This window comes from Canis lupus, chromosome 35 (assembly GCF_011100685.1).
Source record: "Canis lupus familiaris isolate Mischka breed German Shepherd chromosome 35, alternate assembly UU_Cfam_GSD_1.0, whole genome shotgun sequence".
In the NCBI taxonomy this organism is placed as follows: Eukaryota; Metazoa; Chordata; class Mammalia; order Carnivora; family Canidae; genus Canis; species Canis lupus.
In genome coordinates this window covers 5,663,567-5,674,829 of record NC_049256.1, presented here as the reverse complement: position 1 = coordinate 5,674,829, position 11,263 = coordinate 5,663,567, and positions in this window count along the sequence as shown.

Genomic DNA, 11,263 nt, shown 5'->3' with positions numbered 1-11,263 from the left:
ATGCACCGGGAGCCCGACGTGGGATTCGATCCTGGGTCTCCAGGATCGCGCCCTGGGCCAAAGGCAGGCGCCAAACCGCTGCGCCATCCAGGGATCCCTGAAAACTGTTATTTATTTTTAAAATTTTGAAGTAATACCAAACTTACGAAAAGGTTGCAAGTACAATACAAAAAACTTCTTTCCTAAACCACTGGAGAATAGTTTTTGTTGTGATAATCCTCACCTCTGAACAGTCTGGTAAATATTTTCTATAAACCGGACATTCCCCAACATAAAAACAATATAAATATAAAAACCTCCACCTCCTTGCTACATAGATAATGACCTTGCCCTACCAGCCTAGTGGCTTTAGGATAGAATTTTTCAGCAAAAAAAAAGAGTAAGAACTATTAAATATTTCTTAAATCTTAGAAAGATATATGAATACAAAACAAATTACACTTTTCTCTTTGAGTTTTTAATAGCACATGATTGATCACTAGGAAATACAGTTTGCAAGTATAAATTTCATAGAGATGGTTGCCAGAAAAAAAAAATGCTATTGCATGTCAGAAACTTTCTGCCCTGGAATTTTTCTCACTGAAATAATTTTATAACATAATTTTTGATATTTCAAATTTTCTTGGAAATACATAAAAAATATTAAAACAGAGGCACCTGGGTGGCTTAGTTGGTTAAGTGTCCAACTCCTGATTTCGGCTTAGGTCATGATCTCTGGGTCATGAGATGGAGCCCTGCATCCAGCTCTGTACTCAGTGTGGAGTCTGCTTGAGAGTCTCTCTCATCCTTTCCTTCTGTCCCTCCCCTCACTCACTCTCTAAATAAATAACATCATATATATATATATATATATATATATATAATATTAAATATATATATAAACAAGAGTCATTATGCATAACTACTGATGCCTTTCCTGAACATCAGCAATAATCAGAAAATAACTCTAATTCAGATCTGACTTCTGAACTCCAAATTTATTTTCCCAACTCCCTACTTAATATATTAATTTGTATTTCTTACAATCATTTTACACTTAATACATTCAAAATTAAACTTTTGATTTATAATCCACCAAATACATTTTCTGTTCTCTCACAATGCTCCCCACCCTGCCCTCAGTCTTCCTCAGTCCAGAAAAACTTAAAGCCAGCCCTAATTCTTCCCCTTTCTTAACTTCCCCCAATAGCTCATTAGGAACATTTTGCTCCCAAAATATACCCCAAATCTGTCCACTTTGCTCTCCTCTGCTATTCTATTAGCCAGGCTCCGCCATCTCCAAGAACACCAATATGGTGCCCACATTGGCTCTCCACCGCTATAGTTTCTATCTCTGCAATCAATCTTCCACACCAGAGACATCTTTGTAACACTTGAAGTAAATCAGGCTGTTATTCATTAAATAAACGAAGAAACAAGAAGTTTTACAATTTAAAAAAATAGATCAAAAACTACCTGTTTTTTAAGAGAAAATATCTAAAAATCTTATCTGGGATGCTTTCTAGAATATCTGAAGGATTCGGAACTTTTGCATGTCCTCACCAACATGCATTGGATTCCAGTCTATTGCAATCATAGGGGCCTGATAGATGCCAAGGAAAAATTTAGAGATGTAGCTATCTACATGCAATTCATTCATATGAGGGAAATATAGCCCATAGTCTAGTCAACAAAGGCAAAGACAAGAATCACGGGAGAGGGGAGTGACAGGACAAATGATAACTGCAATGGACCAGGCGAATCATACTTTATACTTTCCAAGTAAAAAGATCAGTTAGAAAATAGTAGTCAGTTTAGGTCATCTGCACTTGAGCAAGTTGACCAGGGGATCTGAAAACAAATGTTAACTGTTTCTGGGTTTTCCAAAAATCAAAGGCATTGAACTCTGCAGTGTAAGTGACAGGTTGCCAATGTCCTTCCTCAAATACCTCCATCTTGACTAGGTTAGGTCTAACCAATTCTCTCCATACAACTTTTCTGATACGAGAATTTCAAAAGCTACTTTAATATTTTGCAAAGAGCTAATTCAAAGTGAGTCTTTCAAGGCTAACAGTTTACTCTCAGACTATACTTGCAGTAATAATGTTCTCTTCTAATTCAAAAAAGATCATACCATCACCGGAATATACCCTACCCTTCCTCAGCTGGGATTTTGGTTAAGCATTTACCTCCACCACCCTGCACCTTACCTGTCCCCGCCTGTGAAAGTCTGCTCAACTCTGATCTGCTCTCGGAGCTTCTCAGAACCCCTCCTCAGTTTTGAGGGGATTCTCTGTCCTCTTTCCTTGATTGCACTACAATGATAGCACAAATAACTGCCTGGACCTTAGAAAGAAATCCACCTGAGCTCAGTGGAAACCTTAAACCAGAAACACTGCTGAGATGCAGATGAAGTCTGAAGCAGCTGGCTCCCTGTCAAAACCAACGTGAGGGACTCCCTGCCACAGCCCAGTCCTGCAGCCCCTGTGACCCAAAGTCAGCCACAGCTTTATGTCTTTACAACAGTCCTGGAGAGAAGGCATTACCTCTCTGGCCCATTCCTATAAGGCATGGGGCTTTCAGGGCTGCTGGCTAGTAGTTCAATCTATGAATATCAAGTTAACTTTCCAACTCAACTTACCTGGTTATCTGAATCTCACAGTAGATGGGAAGCTGCTGAGGGCAGAGGTACTGTTTTATTCTCTTTGGTCTCCCCTAGTCCTGAGTGCAAATGGATGCTCAAGAACTGTGGTTGAATCTAATTGTCTTAACTCTGGCTTAACACCTCCATTTGGAAGTCTAATACGTATTTTATACCAGTTGCATCACATTATATTTTGATATAATTACTACATTGTTTTAAGAGGCATATTATCCGTGATGAAACATTCTTCATTCCCACCACACTCAACTGTTCCTGTCCTAGGCTTTAGTTTTATCTGAGTGGTACCACCATATCAAGCCAAATACCTAGAATTTATCCATAATTCTTATCTTTCCTTCATCTCCCAAATCCGTCCTTTCATCCTAAGGCCCTGTAGGCTGTCTATCCAAAATACATGCCAGTTCGAACTAATTCTCTTCATCTTTTCTGCTCCATTTGGTTCAGGTTCATCTCTTATCTGAACTACTACATTGATCCCCTAACTACTCTTCGCCTCTTTGATCCATTTTCTAGAATATATCCAGAATATATATGTTTAAATGGGCTTGAGATCAGCAATTAGGATTAATTGATATGAATATGAATTAATATGAATCCAAAAAAAGCATAGTAGCAAGAGACAAGTTGATCCTGGCTCCTGAAAATTAATAAAGGTGAGTACAAAGTTTAAGAAATCATTGCCTTGAAATCCGCAATTTAGCAAATTAACCCCAGCTACCAATGAAGATTTGTGGCCTTTGGTTTATCTGTCATTACTTTATTTGAGTTAAGAAGGAATTTATTGCCATTAAATACCCAGCACCAGCAATAGAAAACAGACCATGAATCATCTCGTATCTTATCTACTATCTCTTTAAAAATTTACCCTTTTACTGAGTCCTTAATCCTTTGACTATATTACACAGTAGAATTCCTTGAAAGATGTATAGCTTTAGAACTCTCCACCTTCAATGGAGTCCTTAAAGAAGAGCAATAGGGCAATGCAGTGTATATCCTAGGACAGTGCATACTACTGATCTCAAAGCCTATTTGCCATATCACATGGGCTTTGCTCCTAAATGAAAGTAGATAAAAATCTTCTGAAGATAGAGCAAATCCCCAAGTATCCACATTCTTTCCACATTGTTCCAAAGGTTCTCCCTGACCACACTCCCCCACAGTGGTTGCTCCCAGCTCCAACTCTTCTGAGTCAACCTGTTCAAATCGTTCCTTACTGCTCACTGAGCCAAATAACAAGCCTTTTGGGTAAACAAATATTCATTCAGCTTCAAGGTGTTACTGGAAAGTGGGACAACCAGAACGAGACTGGAACAAGCACAGTTGTGCAAGAATGTTTATCTGTAGCGCCAGGGCCAAAGGACAAATAGGGGCTGAAATGCAGACAGCTCAATTTGCCAAACCAAGTGCTGCTTCAACCGTATGTTCATTGGGCTCCATGTGCCCAATAGACTTTCCCTTTCTATTTCAAATAAAAACGTGCCATGTGGATTAATATCGATCTTGATCTTCTTCCTAAGAGAAGAAAAACAAGATTCTTCAACTCTCTGAAGACCTGTAAAACAAGAAGGTGGTCTCTCTTCTGAGATCAAACTTTTATTGTTTTCATTGAAAAGAGATGGAAATCGCAGTATATCAGTGGTCAGAGACTGACCCAGAGGGTTTTTATGGTCCCTTCATTCCCAAATAGATGCTGTGCTAGGCAAGATTCCATTATTGCCTATACTGCTTCTTCAGTTGTCTGGATGGTGCTCTTCATTTAACTGAAGGTTGATGACCAAGGGAGCACCGCGTTTTCCAGATGAATGTCTTTACTCTCTTGGGACTCCTCCAAAGTAGGGAGTTAACTCCTGGTCTTTTGACTTGCGCTGGGGCAAAAATTATCAGCCCGCGGTGATGATTATAATAATTCTGTTGGTTCAACAAAACCTCTCCACTGAACTCCACTGGTTCAACAAAGTATAATTACTTTCTGGTCTTATTTTTCTGCATAAAATGGAAAGATAATTCATACAATTCATAAACAAGAGTTTTTTTTTCCCAGAAAATTTGCAGCAATTACCTATTCTCCTCACTTATTACAACATATAACTTATCTCCTAGGATAGTCATAAATATTTAGAGAAAAAAATCAATAACTGGGTACATACCCCCCAAAATTGAAAGCAGAGTACACCTATGTTCATAATAACATCATTCACAATAGTCAAAAGGTGGAAGAAACCCAAGTGTCCATTGATGGAGAAATGAATAATCAAAATGTGGTATACACATACAATGGAATATTGCTCAGCCTTAAAAAGGAAGGAAGGGTCAGATCATGATCTCAGGGTCCTGGGATCCAGCCTTGCGTGGGATTCCACACTCAGTAGGGTGTCAACATCCCTTCTCCCTCTCCTTCTGCTTCTTACTCCATTCATGCACTCTCTCTCTCTCTCTCAAGTAAATAAATAAATCTTTAAAAAAAGAAAAAAGAAAAAAAATAGAATGTCTGAAAGAAAAAAATTTACTAGGTAGGTTTAAATAATGATGGAAATGACAGAGAAAAGAATGATAAATTGAAAATAGATCAATAGAAATGATTCAGGGGTGCCTGATTAATGATTAATGATTCAGTGGCTCAACTGGTTAAGCGTCCGATGTTGATTTCGGCTCAGGTCATGATCTCATGGGTCATGGGATCAAGCCCCAAGTCAGGCTCAGCAGTGAGTCTGCCTGAAGATTCTCTCTCCCTACCCCTCCCCTACTCATATGTGCTATCTCTCTCTCTCTCTCTCTCTCTCTCTCTCAAATAAATAAATAAATCTTTAAAAAAATAGAGATGATCCAATCTGAAGAATAAACAGAAAAAGGATTAAAAAATAAACAGTCACAGGGACCTATGGGACAATATCAATAATTATTGGAGTCCCCAAAGAAGAGGAGAGAGATACTGTGACAGACAAAATATTAGAAGAACAAATGACTAAAAACTCAACTTTGGTAAAGACATAAACTTAAAATTCAAGAGATTTAGTTAGCCCCAAATAAAATAAAGTCAAAGAACACCATGCTTATACACATCAAAACCAAATTGCTGAAAAACAAAGAAATGTCTTGAAAGCACCCATAACAAAATGATGCATTACATAAAGAGGAACGAAAATTCAAACACTACAGGTAGTAGAAAATACTAAGGATTCCTCATCAGAAATTAGAAAGGCAATGGAGTAAAATCTTTAAAGTGCCAAAAGAAATGTCAACTCCAAATTTGATAATCAGTGAAAATATCCTCCAGGAATGAAGTAACATGAGGTTATTCTTGATAAAGAAAACCAGAGAATATATTGCCAATATATCTGCTATAAGAGAAATTGCTAAAGGAATTAAGGTTGAAGGAAAATGTTCCCAGAGGAAAACTTGAACTTTAGGAATGAAAGAAAAAACAATAGAAGTAATAAATGTCCAGTTAAATGATATTTTTCTCTTTAAATTCTCTGAAATATGGATAAATGTTGAAAGCAAAAATTTAGCATTGCCTGGGAAGGTGTAAATGTGATACTATGACAATCATAAGATAAAGGGGGAAATATAAAGTAACCTATATAGTTATAAGTCCTATATTTTACCTGAAGCTATAAAATATGATCTCTAAGTAGACTGAAAACTTAGTCATGTATATTATAATCCTTTTAGCAACAACTGGAAAAAAATAAAAACAGACATAGCCAAAAAGCCACGGGATAAATTAAAATGGAATAACAAAAAATAGGGACACCTGGGTGGCTCAGACAGTTGCGCATCTGCCTTTGGCCCAGGCTGTGATCCTGGGATCCTGGGATCGACTCCCACATCGGGGTCCTCTTGAGGAGCCTGTTTCTCCCTCTGCCTGTGTCTCTGCCTCTCATGAATAAAAAAAATAAAACCTAAAAAAAAAAAAAAAAAAAAAAAAACTAAACACATCATTTGTTAAAAAACCAAAGATTGTCAGATTGGATTTAAATAAAAAACTATAGTCTAAAAAAAAAAAAAGCCAGTTATATTGTACCTACAAGAAACTTACTTTAACTATGATGATATACGTATAATAAAAGGGTGAAAATAAACCACATAAACCCCGATCAAAAGAAAGTTGTATTGTCTATATTAATATCAAATAAATTATATTTCTGATCAAGAAAAATTACTTATCAGGAACAAAAGGGGACAATACATAATGATAAAAAGGTCAATTCATCAAGAAGACATACAATCATTAATTTGTATGCATCTAACAACAAGGCGTGAAGCAAAAACTGATAGGACAAGTTCACAAATACACTTTGTTGCATCAACATTCCTCTCTTAGTAATCTACAGAACAAGTAGACAGAAAATCAGTGTCATTTAAAGAATATCTGCCAGACAATAATAGAAGAAGACACGTGGAACATTCACCAAGATAGACCATTGGCTGAGCCATAAAATAAACTTATTTAAAATGAATTTAAAAGAATTGAATTCATAATGGAATTTTAAACTCCACGGCATGTATTCTTCATTGGTGCTCAGAGTTGCCCGAGTTGTATTTCAGTTGCCCACAGAAGTAATTTGTTTGATTAACTCACCCTTTATTGGCTGCTTTTGCATTCCTGTCTCACTTCCCTAATCCCACACCAATGTTTCCTAGGATCATTTCCAAAGAAACTCCTTTCTTGAGGTCTGCTTCTGGAAGTCCAAGCTAACACAGCTGCTTATACTGTCAATTCTCATTATTTGAGGAAGTGAGATTTTCTAAAGTCGCTGCAAACACTGAATTAGCGAATCCTAAACCACCTTGCTGCAAGGGAAAATACAGTTGGGTTCCCAGGAGCCTCTGGTCATGACATTTTCATCAACTATTCAATACATAACCTTGTTTTATGCATGTTTCTGTTTAAAGACGACTTATTTAATATACATTGAAAATTTCATTAACATGGAACTCATGCCAACAGCACGGTAACTCACGTCTACATGAAGCTTATCTAGCACACATATGTTCTCCATTAGACACATCAGAGCCTTCTTGCAGTTAGATTCACTAGACAGCACTTCACCACGATCCTTGGGGGCCATTTGGAACAGCAGATCAACACCACACACAAATCTGGAAAACATGATACTAAATAGACCACGAAAAGGACACTTGTTTACAGTATGAGAGCTGGAACAAGTCAGAATATTACCTTGTTTACCCTCAGCTGGGAACACACATGTAGGGAAATACTAACCTTTGGATGCTCTGCACATGTCTGTGAGTAACTGTGAAAGACCCAGGAGTATTGATTTTTTTTAAAAAAATTTATTTATTTATTTATTTATTTATTTATTTATTTATTTATGAGAGACACAGACTGAGAGAGGCAGAGACACAGGCAGAGGGAGAAGCAGGCTCCATGCAGGGCCTCTGCCTTTGGCTCAGGTTGTGATCCCAGGGGACGGAATCTCATATCAGGCTCCCCGCAGGGAGCCTACTTCTCCCCTCTGCCTATGTCTCTGCCTCTGTGTGTCTCTCATGAATAAATAAATAAAATCTTTATTAAAAATATGGTTCAAAGCACAAAAGCATTGATAATAACTCCTTAATAAATATATAGAAATTACTCACAACTTACTACCAAATGTAGAAAACCATGGCCTAGATAGACACTTTCAATAGCTCATCCATCATTCAATACACATGCACAGACCATTTTGTGTCCAGCAGTGTGTCAGGAGATGGGACCTGGGGTTTACTGTATGTGGAATTCTCAGTGCAAGCTCTCGGGTGAGAAGTGAGATAAATTACTAACCAGACATGCATACTAACACGGGTGCTACGAGAAAGAGAAGTCGGGGGGTTACAGGAGCTCAGGAGAACATATACCCAATGGAGGCTCAGAAGCAACTTCGTGGGTAAGACGGTAACATGAAGATTCAGAGAAACAGAGCATCCCAAGTTCACAAAGTTTCAAGTGTCGGGGTGGTGAGAATAAACTCGACTGGTAGGCAAAGGCCAAATCTTGAGGGCCTTGAGGTCAGGCTAACAAGTCTGATTTTTTTCAGAAAACAAGGGGGACCCACCATAAGATATTCAATCATGGGGGGTGGGAAGTTGGGGAGAATTGTGAGTATAACATCAGGTTTACAATTTAGGGAGACCAGTTAGGAAATAGATCGATGATGGGCTGCAGAGTCCGCAAAACTGGTAAGTGGCTGTTCCGGTAAGCTTAGTAATGAGAATTTGAGTCACAGTAATCCAAACACCAAGAAGGCGTGAATTAAGACACTGATAGAGGGGAAAGGGAAAGAAGTGAAGACATATTTATAAGTCAGAATCACTAGGGCTTGGCAACTAATAGAAATGAAGTGTCAGTGGGGCAGAGGGATCCCAGGATGCTTCCAGGTTCCTAGCAAGCAGTTAATCAGACAATGGTACCAAAAGAGTTCCTCATGACTGAAGGTGACACTTCTTGTATGCCATAGCACTATCTGATGGCTTAAAACTCAGAAATAAAAATATCATTATGACTGAGAAGATTCACAAATGGCAGATTTTAGTCTGTGATCTTAAAAAATAAACATGTTTAAGATTAAAAAGTGCCCCACCACCCCCAACCGCCCGGCACGACACTGCAAAGTGGACATCCTGGCTCCTAAGATTCATTTTAGCAGGAGAGAGCTCCTCCTGGGCACCTGGGGCCTCCAGGGGAGTTGGGGATCCTCTGTACACAGAACAGCATCAAATTCCCTTCCCAGCCAACCCCTCCCCTGCAGTCAATACTCTAAAATAGGATCTAGGGCAGCCTGGGTGGCTCAGTGGTTTAGCGCCACCTTCAGCCCAGGGTGTGATCCTGGAGACCCGGGATCGAGTCCCGCGTCGGGCTCCCTGCATGGAGCCTGCTTCTCCCTCTGCCTGTCTCTGCCTCTCTCTCTCTCTCATAAATAAATTAAAAATCTTAAAAAAAAAAAGAGCAATAAAATAGTATCTAATCAGAGAGGACATTCCCCTTCCAAGGCCTTCATAAGCAACAGGAGAACCTGATCGTATAACAGAGTGGAGATTCGACCTCCGGATGAGGTCTTGACTGGGCTTCTGCATTTCTTGTTCTTATCGAGGAGCACTGCAGCCTGAGGATATAGTGGGAGGTATTACTGCACTAAGAGCTGGATGACCACACATACCACTGACATCTTCAGCGGCTCTCCCCTGGCTCAACACAAAATCCAAACAACTTGTGTGTATCTGGTGATCTTCATGCCAAGGAGAGCATCCAACCAATGTTTCCCTTTAGCTGAGAACTGGTTTCTTTGATTACTGGCCACAGGGCCATCATAATCATGTTTAAATGGCATGGCCTGAACTTCTGGCAACAATTTCATAGAACAAGGGCAGGCCCAAGATGAACTGTCAGGAGCTGTCGACCTTCTCAATCATCTCCCCTCACTCATTCACTGGCATTTAATTGTCTTTTTTTTTTAAATAAATTTATTTTTTATTGGTGTTCAATTTACCAACATACAGAATAACTCCCAGTGCTCATCCCGTCAAGTGCCTCCCTCAGTGCCCGTCACCCATTCACCCCCATCCCCCGCCCTCCTCCCCTTCTACCACCCCTAATTCGTTTCCCAGAGTTAGGAGTCTTTATGTTCTGTCTCCCTTTCTGATATTTCCTACCCATTTCTTCTCCCTTCCCTTCTATTCCCTTTCACTATTATTTATATTCCCCAAATGAATGAGACCATATAATGATTGACTTACTTCACTCAGCATCATACCCTCCAGTTCCATCCACGTTGAAGCAAATGGTGGGTATTTGTCATTTCTAATGGCTGAGGAATATTCCATTGTATACATAGACCACAGCTTCTTTATCCATTCATCTTTCGATGGACACTGAGGCTCCTTCCACAGTTTGGCTATTGTCATTTAATGGTCTTTAGTGAATACAACCAGCAGGGATGCAAATGATTTGTCCAACAGGAAAAAAAAAAATCACCCCAGAGTCTATGGTTTTATTACTCTGTAAGACATTTTTTTATACTAACTATATAAACGAGCATTTCAAATTGTTGTTTTGTTTTTTGTTTTTACCATCCTTTGGTTCCCTAATTAACGAGTTAAGTAAACCTTTGACAAATGCACCTTCTAAATTTTTCAAATTCTACTTTGGCAAATATAGCTAATTTCCCACATCTCCCTTTTCTGTGTGAAATGTAGTAGGCACAAGCATGAGAAAAGTTCTCTTGTATTATGGAAGGTTTCACAATCCAAATATGCTCACCATTAAGGGACTTCTTAAAAATACTAACACGTCCTCAAGAGGTGTTCCATTTTCTGGAATCCAGAGAATTTCCCAGTATTTCTGCCACTTAGGACTAGTATATTTCCGTTGCCTTTGAGGGTCACCTAACTCAGTGGACGAGAGGATCTGGGCCTTTGAGAGACATCTCAGCCTCCCAACCACCACCTTGTACCATCTGAAGTTTTATTTTATATTTTTTATTTTATTTTTTCCATCCGAAGTTTTAGAATAATTCCAAAATGCTGTAGCTGGCCTTGGGTCTTGCCCCTACCTGCACCATTACCCAGATCTACTACCCAGAGGCATAAATACTAATGAGCCATTAGCATGAAATCATA